The following is a 14019-nucleotide window of genomic DNA, read 5'->3' as shown; positions in this document are numbered from 1 at the left end:
TTAGCGGCTTAGAAAAAGGGGGTGGGGAGCGGAAAAAAATCTCAAGACTCGCAAGACATTTTCGTCTTGCAAAGCAAGCCCATAGGGAAATTCGTCCTGCGAAGCGCATTGAAAAACGGAAAACCCTTTCGTCTAGCGGGTTTTCCGTCTTGCGAGGCATTCGTCTTGCGGGGTACCACTGTATTGGAAATGAAGCTATTTCAATACTACAGTGGTACCTCGGGTTACAGATGCTTCAGGTTACAGGTGCTTCAGGTTACAGACGCCACTAACCCAGAAATATTACCTCAGGTTAAGAACTTTGCTTCAGGATGAGAACAGAAATCACGCCGCCGTGGCGGGAGGCCCCAGTAGCTGAACTGGTACCTCAGGTTAAGAACAGTTTCAGGTTAAGAACGGACCTCCGGAACGAATTAAGTTCTTAATCCGAGGTACCACTGTATTAGTATTGAAAGTGGGATCGTGTATGACTGCCCTGATACCATCATGAGCACAAAACGTCACAAATCATGCACAATAAAAAAGAGTGTTCGGAGCTATACGCCTTGTTTGGAAGATGAGGAATCAAACCGTGGCAAAGATGTGAAGCAGACTAGTGGGGAAAATAGGAGCCCCCACCCCCATTAGTCCGCTTCACACCTTTGGTACAAATGCAGGCAAGCAGCACCCAACCGGCCACGAAAAACAACCTGAAGTAGTTGAGAGGAGGTCACAGTATTCCCCTCCCCATCCGCAAAGATTACAGAAGGCTCCTAGGCTATTGCAGCTTGGGCTGGGAGCCAGAGTGCAAGGAATAGCTGATCGGATAAAGAGGCAGGGGGAAAAGGTTTTATCACTCTCCACCAAGCCTCCAAAGATGGCTGCACCCACTCAAAAATCACTTTGCGGGCCCACGTGCTAACCCTGTCCTTGCCCCCCCCCCACAAAGGAAGAGACCAGACAACAAGGTATGGGTTCGAATTGGCCACAACTTTCTATCCTGTTAAGATGATTATAGGATAGAAAACAGAGGAAGATGGAAAGGAATTGCTGAAACATTAATAGAAGTGGAATACAAAAAGGAGGTGTGAGGAGGTCGTGGAAATACAGTGGTGCCCCGCAAGATGAAATTAATTCGTTCTGTGAGTTTTTTCGTTCTACGAGTTTTTTCGTCTTGCGAAGCACCGCTGTGTATTGACGGTTTCCCATAGGAATGCATTGGCGGTTTAAAAAAAAAGGCGCAAGACATTTCGTCTTGCGAAGCAAGCCCATAGGGAAATCCGTCTTGCGAAGCATCTCAGAAAACGAAAAACTCTTTCGTCTTGCGAGTTTTTCGTCTTCCGAGGCATTCGTCTTGCGAGGTACCACTGTAAGTGAATGAAAGATAAGATATTGAAACTGTTGGATGTGTTTGATGTATTTTAAATTGTTTTTGTTTTGTTTTGTCAGTTTAATGTGTTAGTGGTATGTAGTGTTTTTGTATTGTATTGTATTGTATTGTTTTGTTTTTTTTCTTCTTTCTTTTTTTTCTTTTTTCTTTTATCTCTTCTTTGTAATTGTTGAAAAAGTAATAAATATTATTTAAAACAAAAACAAAAAACGAATTGGCCACAACTTTACTGAATTCAGATTTCAGATGTAGGCAACCTGGCCTTAGCCTTGGAAGGTCTCATTCTCAACCACACAGGGGGTTGAGGATGTGCAGGGAGACAGCTGCCGTGTGAGGAGACTGCAAAGCGTGAACTTGCACAGCGCCGGATTGGGAGTTTGACCTACTTGTTGCCACTCCAGGGCCAGGGACTCCCACAAACACCCTTTAACGGGCCCTGCAAAAACGCTGCCGCATTGGGGTGCATGAGATGCCACCCCCTTTCAGTCGAAGGTAGTCTAAAGGATACCTGACAAGTCCCAAAACCACCACCCGAGGCCCAGGGGCCTCGCCGCCAAGGAGCCTACAACTTATTTATTAAATCTGTATACCGCCCTTCATCCAAAGATCACAGGGTGTTTCACGATGTAAAATTTCATGCAGATTTGCTGGCAGGGAAGCGGGAGCTATGCCTGTTGAACATCTGCCTGCCCTTCAGCTCAAGCTACTCCAGCTCCGCAAGAAACAAAAGCACGGTAACCCTTAGGGAGGCAGTTCCACAGAGCCTAGGGCTTGCCGATCAGAAGGTCGGCAGTTCAAATCCCCACGACAGGGTGAGCTCCTGTTGCTCGGTCCCTGCTCCTGCCCACCTAGCAGTTTGAAAGCACAAAGTGCAAGCAGATAAATAGGTACCGCTCCGGCGGGAAGGTAAACAGCGCTTCCGTGCGCTGCTCTGGTTCGCCAGAAGCGGCTTACTCATGCCGGCCACATGACCCGGAAGCTGTATGCTGGCTCCCTCGGCCAATAAAGCGAAATGAGCGCCCCAACCCCAGAGTCGTCCGCGACTGGACCTAATGTTCAGGGGTCCCTTTACCTTTACCTAATGGCCAGGCAGCATTGCAGCCTGGCATGAGCGATCAGGTACAGACTGGGCAGGATTGCAGCCTGCCCGCAGATTGACCAATCTTGGGCAGTCTTAGGTGCAGGAGTTCACCAGGGGGCAGCCCCAACTGGCCAACAGGTATCTCTTTGGTCCATTCCCAGGTGGGATAAACTGAGACCTGACCATGCTTCATCCCAAGTTCGTATTTGGGTGGAGGGCTTCACTGTCTATGTGAGTGTCGTCACCTCTGCAGACCCCCCCCCCCCAAAGACTGGCACCTGTTCAATTACCTTAAGATTATCACGTGTGCTAGCTCCCTGGCTGGTGAGGTCACAGTCCTGGCTCTCTGAGATTGCTTCTGGAAGCAAAGCAAAGCAAAACCTCCACCGTGTCTTGTACACAAAGATGAGCAGGGGAAGTCCTTCGGAGATGGGCTTTTCCCCTTTAGAAAGTGTTATGCCATCCTAAGGTATGGTTGCCACATTTTTTTCAATGAATCCAGGGATTTATTTATTTTTTTGAAGCTGAGTAGCAACAGAGAGTCAGTAGTGTGGATGGCGAGGCAAAAGACCCTGGGCTCAAGCACACATGCATATTGTATAAAAGTGCAAAGCCCTTCTTTCGCACCCTCTGAAACATAAATGCGCAGAGTTTTTTAAAAACTGGGCAATGGCATGCCATGCGCCCGTGACTCCCGAGCCTCCCCCGATCTCCTGCCCCCTTCCTCCTTTGTTTTGACTGATCGGGGGAGGCTTGGGAGCCACAGGCAGGCGGCTGTTGCCCAGTTTTTTTAAAAAAAAAACTCTGCACATTTATGTTTCATAGGGTGCAGAAGAAGGGCTTTGCACCTTGCCTGGTAGAGAAACCACGTGCCTTGTGCCCCTCCTGGGCAACGCCCGCCTGCCCATGACTCCCGAGCCTCCCCCAATCTGTCAAAACAAAGGGGGAAGGGGGCAGGAGATCTGTACCACTGGATGTCCCTGGTTTACCTTCGGCTGCCAGGCTGGCTCTGGGCTGCTGAGGCTGCCACTGCCACGTTTCCCAGGGACAAATTTGCAAATCTAGGGACATTCTGGGGATGGAATTTGTCTGGGGACAGATTTGCAAATCCAGGGACTGTTGCCGGGAACCGGGGACGTCTGGTAACCCCATCCTAAGAATCACCTAGCACTGTAGAGTTGGAAGGGACCCTGAGGATCATCTAGTCCAACCCCCTGCAATGCAGGAATATGCAGCTGGGCCATACAGGGATCGAACCTGCAACCTTGGCGTTATCAGCACCATGGTCTAACCATCTGAGCTATCCAGGCCTGACCATGTCTTTACGGATAAGACCAGTTAGAGAATCCAGGTGCATCCGTGGTACAACCTCAGGGCTGTATATATTTCAGGGTAATAAAAATAATATTTGAAATAATTTGTGCTCCGAGAATAGCTCCATCCCTGAAAGCAGGGCTGATTTCTCTTCCACCAAACATTGGCAGCTGGTTTGTGTTTCAAATTCTCCTTACCACTTGGCAGGATGAGATGGATAACCTCGCTGTTTTGGTCAGTTCAGTCTGTCTTGCGTGATGCACATCGATTACAGCATAATTTGGGGAAAGCAAAGGAACCCAAAGGTGCTCAACTTTAGCCACACTGAGTCCAGGACTATTGGGTATCCTGGATAATTATGTCCCAGAAATTCCACCTCCAAACTCCTGAAAAACTGGTTTATTTGCACAGCTTAAGCCCCTCTTCGCAGAAAATCTGGTTCAGCTCTTATTAGTCATTTCACATATTTATATACTGAAAAAAGTCTCTATTCTAATAATAATAATTTTATTATTATTACCCCGCCCATCTGAATGTGTCTCTGAGTCGTTTACAAAGCAAGAAATGCGAGATGCAACATGATGCACTGCGGTGTTGAACAAAACTCTCGATGCCTTGCAAGGAAACGACAAAAGCCCCCCAAAAAACAAAACAAAAAACACAGCAGCACATTTTTGAAACTTCTTTCGAATCACGGATCCCTTCGCCAGTTGTTGTTGTGATTATTTTTAAGTGCAGACCAGGTAGCTGCTTTCTTAACATCATATTACTCAAAGAGGGAGTATCGCCGTCCCTTTTTGCACCAGTGGGCTGTAAAATTAGCAGCACTCACAAGTGCTGAGTTTAAAATACAAAATGGGACACACCCTGCTCCCTGGGAACAGTGGCCTCCCCTTCCCTTTCCCCTCACCCCTGCTTTCCGCATCCTCCTTCTCTCAGCTTGCCAAGCGCCATTTGTTACAATTGAAGTGTTTCCTTTTCTCTCTCAATATTTCCTGTCTGTCCAGCATCTCTTTTGTAGCTCATAAGGGATAGAGATTTAAAGTTACATCATTCCCCCCACAGGGTCACAGAAAGAAGGGGGCAGGTTGTGTTTCTGGCTGCTCCTGTGTTTCCCCACTAAGATTTCATCAGGTATTACTATCATTAGGGACGCAGGTGGCGCTGTGGGTTAAACCACAGAGCCTAGGACTTCCCAATCAGAAGGTCAGCGGTTCAAATCCCCGCGATGGGGTGAGCGCCCATTGCTCGGTCCCTGCTCCTGCCAACCTAGCAGTTCAAAAGCACAAAGTGCAAGTAGATAAATAGGTACCACTCCAGTGGGAAGGTAAACAGCGTTTCCATGCGCTGCTCTGGTTCACCAGAAGCGGCTTAGTCATGCTGGCCACATGACCCGGAAGCTGTACGCCGGCTCCCTCAGCCAATAAAGCGAGATGAGCGCCGCAACCCCAGAGTCGGCCACGACTGGACCTAATGGTCAGGGGTCCCTTTACCTTTACCTTTATTACTATCATCGTTATTATTTCCATTTGTTTATACAAAAGAGGTCTCAAGCTGCACACACCATACATTTAAAGCGCATTCGTTCCCCCTGAAAATCCTGGGATCCGTAGTTTGTCCCTCACAGAGCTACAATTCCCAACTCCAACACAAACTACAGTTCCCAGGATTCTCAGGGGAAAACAATGTGCCTTAAATGTATGGTGTATGCAGCCTCAAGGCAACTTTACGAGATAAAATGCAAACACATAAATTAAAAGCTATAGTTCTTTTTTTAAAATGTACAATACAGTACCGTACAGATTTCCTAAAATGCTCATCCAGCACCACAATGAGGACAAGTCCTACCCCACACTAATAAAAGAGGGGCGTTACATTAGAGGTTAGCTTAACTACCAAAGACCTGAGTAAACAGAAATGTCTTAGCTTGTCGAATAAAAACTGACCATGGTGGAGCTAGGCGAGTTTCCCTGGAGAAAGCACCCCCAAACCATTTTAGGAGACCCCCCCACCTACAAAGCCTTTTGTGGTGACATCCCAGCAGCATAGGATCCATGTGGCACCAATTGCATCCAAAACCAACCTACTCTTGGTTCGGGAGCGAGAAAATATAAAATAGCAGGCGAATAACCCACTGAAGGCACACTGGCAAAACTATATCCATTTTGGAAATACCAATGGCCTGTGAACTCTCCAGGTTGAACAGCAACCAAAAACAGCAGCAACCCTGAGATAGAACACCTCCCACAAAATATTGCAGTGTGAAGTTTGGGGTTCTAGCCAGCCAGCCATACCCCTTTCCAGGCAACTCCAATCCACACAGACCCAGGTTTTCCATTCCCACCTCCCTCCAAAAACACCCAACATTCTGGGGACATAGAGCATGCTCAGACCTCACTGGGCTGTTCTGTGGGGGGGCTTACTCACTTGGGGGGAGGGAATACTTCTGCAAACCTTGGGTCTCCCCCAAGCCTGCTGGTATCTCATTTTTGTGCATGGATGGTTTTTGTCTTGGCAATTGACGGATCCACAGTGGGGAAATATTTGCCTCTCTGATTAATATCTCCAGGTTCTCCGAGCGGGGCCACTCCTTTTCCATTCCAACAGTGGCTGGGAAATGTATGGGCAGGGGAATAAAGGTGATGCAATTCAACTCCAGCATCTGGTACTGAGGGACGCAGGTGGAGCTGTGGGTTAAACCACAGAGCCTAGGGCTTGCCGATCAGAAGGTCGCGGTTCGAATCCCCGTGACAGGGTGAGCTCCCGTTGCTCGGTCCCTGTTCCTGCCATCCTAGCAGTTCGAAAGCACACCAGTGCAAGTAGATAAATAAGTACTGCTCCGGTGGCATTTCCGTGCGCTGCTCTGGTTCGCCAGAAGTGGCTTAGTCACGCCGACCACATGACCCGGAAGCTGTACGCCGGCTCCCTCGGCCAATAAAGCGAGATGAGCGCCGCAACCCCAGAGTCGTCCGCGACTGGACCTACATGGGTCCCTTTACCTATCTGGTATTGAGAGATAGACTGCCACCGTATATGGAAGTTCCATTTTTACCTATTATGATGACTACCCCTTGATAGACCTAACCACAACGAATTGATCCAATCTCTTTTTCCTCCTCCTTATTCCAACCGCTGCACTGGCAAATGCAATGAGAGCCCCCCCCCCCCCCCCCCGTTCTTGATGGGTTGTAATCATGGCTTTTATATGCCTGTTGTCTTTGTCCATTGAGTTTTCTTGGCAGGGATACTGGAGTGGTTTGCCGATTCCTGCTCCAGGTGGATCACGTTTGGTCAAAACTCTCCACTATGACCTGTTCATCTTGGGTGCCCTGCTCAGCATAGTTCATAGCTTCTCTGAGTTCTTCAAGCCCCTTTGCCACGGCAAGGCAGTGATCCATGAAGTGAGAGCTGGACCATAAAGAAGGCTGATTGCCGAAGAATTGACGCTTTTGAATTATGGTGCTGGAGGAGACTCTTGAGAGTCCCATGGACTGCAAGAAGATCAAACCTATCCATTCTTAAGGAAATCAGCCCTGAGTACTCACTGGAAGGACAGATCGTGAAGCTGAGGCTCCAATACTTTGGCCACCTCATGAGAAGAGAAGACTCCCTGGAAAAGACCCTGATGCTGGGAAAGATGGAGGGCACAAGGAGAAGGGGACAACAGAGGACGAGATGGTTGGACAGTGTTCTCGAAGCTACCAGCATGAGTTTGACCAAACTGCGGGAGGAAGTGGAAGACGGGAGTGCCTGGCGTGCTCTGGTCCATGGGGTCACGAAGAGTCGGACACGACTGAACGACTAAACAACAACAACAATCATGGCTAATTGGGAAATTTGCAGGAAAACTCTTCAGCTTAGGAGATGGATTGTGCCAAACTCTCCCCTCTCTCCCCCCCCTTCCTCTAACTTTTCCACAGTTCCAGCCACAGCTCCAAGCCTAACATGGCTCATAGGAATTGGCCTACAGAGGTGTTGCAATTATGTCCATAATAAGCTAAAAAAGTCTGCCTCTTGTTCACACAGCAGTGCCCTGAACCTTTCTTCCTATTAACGTCTATGGAAGCTTTGCAATCAATTTCAAGCAGTCCTGTGTCTTAAAGAGAGACACTGTGAAATTTAGCACGGAGGAGCGAGGGGAAGAGAAGCGATCAGTCCTAACAGCAGTTCTCTGGAAAGCGACACCTGTTCTTAATGCACAAGGTTGAGCAAACGGGGTTGTTGCTTTAAAAAAAATTACGTTGCAATTTCCACAATGCACCCTAGGAGGCTATCTTAACTGAGAAAGGAGTTCTCATTCAACTATTGTTTCTCGCCCTGTGCAAAAGCTATTAAGCAGAGATGGTGTTGCTATCTTCCAGGAGAATAAGAGAGCAAGCTGGCCAAAACCATCCAGGAAAAAAGATCTGAAGTCTTTGACTGGCAGGAGAAAGCACTCAAGAGCACCGCAGGGGAGAATCTCCTCTCTGGCTAGGAGGGAAGACAGGCTGGCTGACCTAATAGGGCTGTTCCCGTCTTTATTTTCTGTAATTTAGGGACCTGCAGTGCACAGGAAGGAAGGGGGGAGAGAGAGGCTGTAAATGTGATAAGGAACCCCGAGGGAAGGATATTGCTACGGAACAGCATCATGGCTTATTGCTCGTTTCGAAAAGAAAAAAAGAAAGAAACACCAACTTTTCCAAACCCAAGACTGAACATGAAGTCTGAATGGCCTGCCCTGGCTATTTGGCCCACAACTAGGATAGAGATATTTTTTATTTTTGCAATGGAGAGCAAGTTAAGAAGCACTGTAAATAACCTCCAATGACAGGTTTGCAACCTGAAGTTGTGCTAGGCTTCTGCTGTCCTCTAGGGGGCATCTGTAGACTGGAAAGTTCAAGAGGCAGGGAGTCATCAGTATGTCTCTATGCAGAAGGAGGCAGGGCCTTCAGCATCCCTGCCAGATGTAATACTGCTGCTGCAACATGCCTTACTGTAGCAGCAGCAGCAGCATCTTGGTAGCTCAATCGGTAGAGCATGAGACTCTTAATCTCATGGGTCATGGGTTCAAATCCCACGTTGGGCAAAAGATTCCCGCATTGCAGGGGGCTGGAGAAGATGACCCTTCGAACTCTACAATGCTACGATTCTGTGATGTGACGGAGGAAGCCATTGCCTTCACCTCCTCAGCTATCCATCCCTGCTAATGCCACCCACTGAGGAACGAGCCGAGCGACAGGGTGCCCCCCACCCCGAGTGCAACCCATTAAACCAGGGGAGGGGCGGTTAAGATGCATTCAGCTCAATCCCAATGGCAAAGGAGGCTTCGTTAGGCTAGGCTTTGGGGCTAGACAGCAAGGCGATCCAGGTTGAGATGAGTTTACGTTAAGCACCTGAGGTCTTGCAAGGGTATCTCCCGCAATATGCTACCAAGTTAAGAGAAATATGGCTGGCAAAGGCTGTGGCAGCACATCAAGGGAGTACCAGCCCATCATCTTAGCTCAGAATAGGCAATCTTGGTAGTCAATTAAATTTGGGGGCTACTCCCATTCACACACACTGCTTTCATTCATCCAATGTACTGCTTACTCGCTTTACCTTCCAGCCTCAACAACTATACCGTATTTTTCGCTCTATAGGACGCACCAGACCACAAGGCGCACTTAGTTTTTGGAGGAGGAAAACAAGAAAAAAATATTCTGAATCTCAGAAGCCAGATCAGCAAGAGGGATCGCTGTGCAGTGAAAGCAGCAATCCCTCTTGCTGTTCTGGCTTCTGGGATAGCTGCGCAGCCAGCATTCACTCCATAAGACGCACACACATTTCCCCTTACTTTTTAGGTGGGAAAAAGTGAGTCTTATAGAGCAAAAAATACGGTATTTCTTGTTGGTGCTGTTTATGAGCCTTCCCTTAAGGATCCTTCTAGCAAGTCAGAGCTCAGTACTGTCTAAACTAACTGGCAGTAGCTCTAGCCAGTGTGGTGTAGTGGTTAAGTGTGGTAGATTCGTAATCTGGGGAACCGGGTTCGCGTCTCCGCTCCTCCACATGCAGCTGCTGGGTGACCTTTGGCCAGTCACACGTCTTTGAAGTCTCTCAGTCCCACTCCCCTCACAGAGTGTTTGTTGTGGGGGAGGAAGGGAAAGGAGATTGTTAGCTGCTTTGGGACTCCTTAAAAAGGTAAAGGTACCCCTGCCCGTACGGGCCAGTCTTGACAGACTCTAGGGTTGTGCGCCCATCTCACTCAAAGAGGCCAAGGGCCAGCGCTGTCCGAAGACACTTCCGGGGTCACGTGGCCAGCGTGACATCGCTGCTCTGGCGAGCCAGAGCCGCACACGGAAACGCCGTTTACCTTCCCGCTAGTAAGAGGTCCCTATTTATCTACTTGCACCCAGGGGTGCTTTCGAACTGCTAGGTTGGCAGGCGCTGGGACCGAACAGCGGGAGCGCACCCCGCCGTGGGGATTCGAACCGCTGACCTTTCGATCAGCAAGCCCTAGGCACTGAGGCTTTAACCCACAGCGCCACCCGCGTCCCACTGGGACTCCTTAGGGTAGTGATAAAGCAGGATATCAAATCCAAACTCTTCTTCTTCTTCTCCAGGTCATTTCCTACCAGGGAGCTTTCTCTGCCACTGAGCTATGGTGATTCCCTTTGGCCAGAGGAGTCAAGAGGGCTGTGAGGCCAGCAGCCATTAAAGGTGAAGCAGCAAGGGGCTGGGGAAATGCTGGGACTTACCTGGACCCCACCCCGCTCCAGTGCCAGCACTGGAACCCGCTTCTGTTCCAGAATCTACACCGTGCTCTTGGTAGGCAAGGGGTTAAGGACGTAAGAGCAGCCCTGATGGATCAGACCAAAAGCCCACCTGGTCCAGCATCCTGTTCGCTCAGCAGCGGCCAATCATAATCTCATGCCAGTCACCCCAGGCTATCAGTATTATGTGGGAATTCAAAAGCAGGCCAGGAATGTAGGTTTGTGCTATTAAAGTGCTCTGGCTCAGGTGAAACAAATCCAAAGGTTTTAAAAAAAAAAACACCCCAAAAACCCGCTCTGTCTTTTGCAGTTAGGAAAGTGGTGAGAAAATGAACATTAAGTGTGGGATAAATGATCCATGGACCGGAAGATATATAAGCTCCACACAAGCAGATCCAGATGGATGCGCAACAAACAGGTCATGCAGAAAAGCCAGATGTGTCACCCTAAAAACTAGATTTCAGCCTTTGAGCAAGGGGATTCTGTGTAGCCATGATGACCAGTAGTCACCGAATATGTCCTTGTGGATTACTGCCAGATAGATAGATAGATAGATAGATAGATAGATAGATAAATAATGTTCCTAAATGGCATGACATGTAGCCAAATCCTATGTCCCATTAAATGTAAGGGAGCTTACTCCTGAATGAGCATGCATAGGATTGCAGCCTAAATATGTTAAAAGCCAGTTTGCACCCAATCCAACCTAAAAGGTAAAGGTAAAGGGACCCCTGACCATTAGGTCCTGTCGTGGCCGACTCTGGGGTTGCGGCGCTCATCTCACTTTATTGGCCGAGGGAGCCGGCGTACAGCTTCCGGGTCATGTGGCCAGCATGACTAAGCCACTTCTGGCGAACCAGAGCAGTGCACGGAAACGCCCTTTACCTTCCCGCCGGAGCGGTACCTATTTATCTACTTGCACTTTGACGTGCTTTTGAACTGCTAAGTTGGCAGGAGCAGGGACCGAGCAATGGGAGCTCACCCCGTTGCGGGGATTCAAACCGCTGGCCTTCTGATCAGCAAGTCCTAGGCTCTGTGGTTTAACCCACAGCGCCACCCGTGTCCCTCCAGTCCAACCTACTTCCTAGCAATTGTCCTTTTCAGACTGCCGCCCTGCACCCCCCCAAAAAAAATCCAGCGTTCTCAGTAATAATTCATTTGTAATAACATTTGACCTTATTTGCAAAGGGACTTTTTCAAAGATGAGAGTGACTGAAAATAAGCAATTGTTCCAATTGTTTCCCTTCATTCCTCTGGGGGTGAAATCAAGAGAATGCATGCTGAGGTTGCAATCCTTTATTCACAGACCTGAACTCAGTGAGTCTTATTTCTGAATAGACATGCACAGGATGGCATTGTTAGGAGTAATGAGAGACTTCCAGAATTACCTGTTATCCAGTTCTCCCTACACTACAATTAGATTCCATAAAATATCCCTAAGGGGCATTAATACAAAGCCTCAGGATAACAAGGTCACAGGACTTCCTAGACAACCTGTTTCATAGGCAAAATCCACCTTAGACTTCAGTGCAATCCTACACCATGCTTACTCAGAAGTAAGCCCATTGGAGATAAATGGGACTTTTGTCTCAAGGAAGAATGTGTAGGATTGCAGCCTTGGCCATAAAGTTGCCATCTATTAAACAACAAACAAAAAGCTTGCTTGCAGCTAAAAATAATAATAATCCTGTTATTCTGGCAATCTGACAATTTACAACGTTCAAGAACGGAAAATAAGAGGGTCCCAGTATGATTGCAACCTGATGCACCCCATGTTTACACGGAAGTAAGCCCTCCTGAACCTCATAAGGCTTACTCCAAAGTGTGCACAGAACTCCCACCTTTACAGTGATATCCTGTAGCAGCTTACCAGAAATAAAGTCCCATTGAATTCAATAGCACTTACTCCTAAGTAAGTGTGCACGGAACTGCATCCCTGAAGTGATGTTATGACCGCAGACGTCCTACGTTCAAAACCCTGCTCAGCCCTGGAAGACATGACACAACCTCTCTCTTGTTCCAGCCAGCCTACCTCACAGGACTGTCGTCCCTTTCAAGGAAACAGGCGCCGATGTCAGCAAAAACCCCTCCTGGTCAGCCATCGCTCTCCAAATGAAGGGAGGAAAAAATCTAGTCGAAAAGCCAACTCGTTTTTTCAATATCCGGTACCGGCTGAGATGTTTTGCTACTGCGGGCAGTGGCGTAGCGTTGGGGGTGCAGGGGGGGCCGGTCGCACCGGTCGCAACATCTGGGGGTTAGGGTTAGGGGGCGCAAATCCACGGGTTAGGGGGCGCAAATTACTTGCCTTGCCCCGGGTGCTGACAACCCACGCTACGCCGCTGCCTGCGGGTACCGAGAACAATCAGCCACCTGCCTCCCCTTACTCATTTTGGAGGGTCGTTTTTCCTGAAAGGCCATAAATTTCCTTGGTTTTTCCTGCTGCGTATGGCGATACATCTACCGACCTCTCATTACTGGGCAGTATGTTTTAAGTACTGATCCTGGGTTTTATTTGATTTGGGAAATGTCAATTTGGTGGGGGGGGGTGTTTTTATTAAAAGGGTAAGCTGGGAAAGTCTGATCGAAACGAGAAGCGCCGCACATCGAAAAGCGCTGCAAACGAAACGGCTTTCCCATTTGCCAGCTCTCCACACCACGAGACAGCTTCCTTGCAAATTCAAACAAAAACGGAGAATGAAGGTTTGTGGGAAAACGCTCCACGCGGGCGCATTTCAAATCCACTCGGATTCTCTCCGAAAAACTACTGCGCCCAAAAACTTCCTTCTTAAGAATGAAAGAAAAAGAGAATAGGAGAGGAAAAACCCACCAACCACCTGTGCGCTCACGCCACCGTTGCGCGCAACAGCTCCGTGCGCAAACCCTGATCCGGCTGGCACGGGGCCAGTGGCCGCTGTCCGCTCGCCCGGCGCCCGGCTCGCCTTCCCTCCCTCCCTCCCGGACCTGCGACGAAACCCTCCCTCGCCAGCGGGGGAAACCGGCGGCAGTTGCTACCACCGCCGACCAAAGGAGGGCGGAGAGAGAGAGGAGACTCGATGGATGGATGGAAAAAAAGGGACCAACCTGGCGGCGAGGCTGCCTGCAGGTGGGAGAATCCTCTCGGCCCGGCTCCTCCTGGGCAGCCGCGGCGGAGGCGCGCCTTCTCCTCGTCGCCGCGGCCGCTGTCCGCTTCCCCGGACTGTGACAGCGACTGTTGGACACCCAGGGCGGCTCGGCGCGCCTTGGCGCAGGCGGACGCAGCAGCACCTGCCGCCGAACTTGGGCAGCCTCGAAGGACTGGCTGGCTGGCTGGCTGGCTGGCTGGCGTCCTCCACCTTCCCTCTCTCTTTCTCCCTCTCCAGGCTGTGGAGGTGGCGGCTGCAGCAAAGGGGCTAGGAAAGGAGGGGTGGTGGGAGAGATCAGGAATGTGCAAAGGGCCCGGATGTCTGGTGTCTCCAGCCTGCTCCCTCCTTCCTCCGCCGCCCCCTTTACGCGCAGCCACTTGGCGTGGCGGGGAATCTCCAGCGCGC

The 14019-nt window shown here is 49.5% G+C and overlaps 1 protein-coding gene across 1 annotated transcript in view; it reads right to left on the bottom strand.

Annotated features, from left to right (window-relative positions):
- The window catches only part of ZBTB7C (zinc finger and BTB domain containing 7C), a 250850-nt gene extending 236889 nt beyond the window's left edge, over window positions 1-13961 (bottom strand). Inside the window, exon 1 of the mRNA XM_083402877.1 lies at window positions 13574-13961. The gene's annotated coding sequence lies outside the window, so the exon portion shown is untranslated. The remainder of the gene's footprint in view (window positions 1-13573) is intronic.
- Between the last annotated feature and the right edge of the window lie 58 nt (window positions 13962-14019).

This window comes from Podarcis tiliguerta (assembly GCF_965153285.1).
Source record: "Podarcis tiliguerta genome assembly, chromosome: 11".
Classification (NCBI taxonomy): Eukaryota; Metazoa; Chordata; class Lepidosauria; order Squamata; family Lacertidae; genus Podarcis; species Podarcis tiliguerta.
This window is presented reverse-complemented; position numbering and strand designations above follow the sequence as displayed.